Consider the following 1189-nt stretch of genomic DNA (forward strand, 5'->3'; position numbering starts at 1 on the left):
GTGCTGAGCTCATCTATTTTGTCAGTTTCTGCTCTAGAGTCTCAAATCACAACTTCCATTTTGCTCACTATCTCTATGGTTATCTGGGAAATTATTTCTGTTTTGAATTTTTCTAGAAGCCTGATTGATCTGTTTTGTTACTTCCTGTGCTTTGCGTTCAGGGTGCCCTGGTGGTTCACTATCGGCCTTTTCATCCTCATTTGCCCTACTGTTTGCCATTGGTAAACTGGAAGTCTGTCCTTGTGCCTTGCTTAAGTGTTTTCTCATTTTAATTTTTGTTGTCGGACTGTCCTTGGTTTAATCTCTGGATTATCACCCAAATCTTCCTGATATAGTTGTGCCCTAGCTTCTGTGTCTTTAACGACCCACAGACATTCTCATCTTCATAACATCAGAGAAAACAGCTCATCAAATCAACGGCAATGCTTTACCCCAACTGATACAATCAGCGACACATTAAGATCAAGCACAACTTGGACACTGACCACCTGTGGTAGTCACTAGTCTATCACCCTTAAATCATTTGAATTAAATTGAAATCAAGAAGCAGTCCAGGACATGTCTGCAGTGAACAAAATTTCAATATAGTGTATTTACCATTTAATGGCTCAGACAGAGCGAGGATGCAAGACCCCTGATCTCAGTTAGCTGATTGCTGAACCCCATGACGCTGACTGACCTCGGGCTGCAAGGCCCAGATTTAGTTCCCCACCTTCTGAATGGTTGAACTCCACAATGTTCTATTACAGGTTTCCCATGCCCTTTCTTTAAAGATGTTCAAAGTTGGGAACTCAGAAAAATACCCTTGATGACCACCTCTGCCTCTGCAGAGTGGATCCAAAGACTGGCACAGTCAGGAGGTCTGAGAGTGTGTGTGGGGGTTATAGGGGTTCAGGGGCGCCCGCGCGGCTACCTTCCCGGTGCTCCGGGAGCAGGCGTGGTTCTCTGGAACACCTCTGAAGAAACAGAAACAAGCTTTCCTTCTTCATTTCCCTTCTATTCATTCAGGCAGCAAACCTACTGGTTGCTGTCACTCATACCTAGGCTGGGGCTTTTTCTTTTTCTTTTTCTTTCTATTTTTTTTTTCTTTGCTTTCTTCTTCTTCTTCTTCTTCTTCTTCTTCTTCTTCTTCTTCTTCTTCTTCTTCTTCTTCTTCTTCTCCTCCTCCTCCTCCTCCTCCTCCTCCTCC

Source organism: Fukomys damarensis, unplaced genomic scaffold, assembly GCF_012274545.1.
Source record: "Fukomys damarensis isolate Sample0158 unplaced genomic scaffold, DMR_v1.0_HiC HiC_scaffold_37, whole genome shotgun sequence".
NCBI lineage: Eukaryota > Metazoa > Chordata > Mammalia > Rodentia > Bathyergidae > Fukomys > Fukomys damarensis.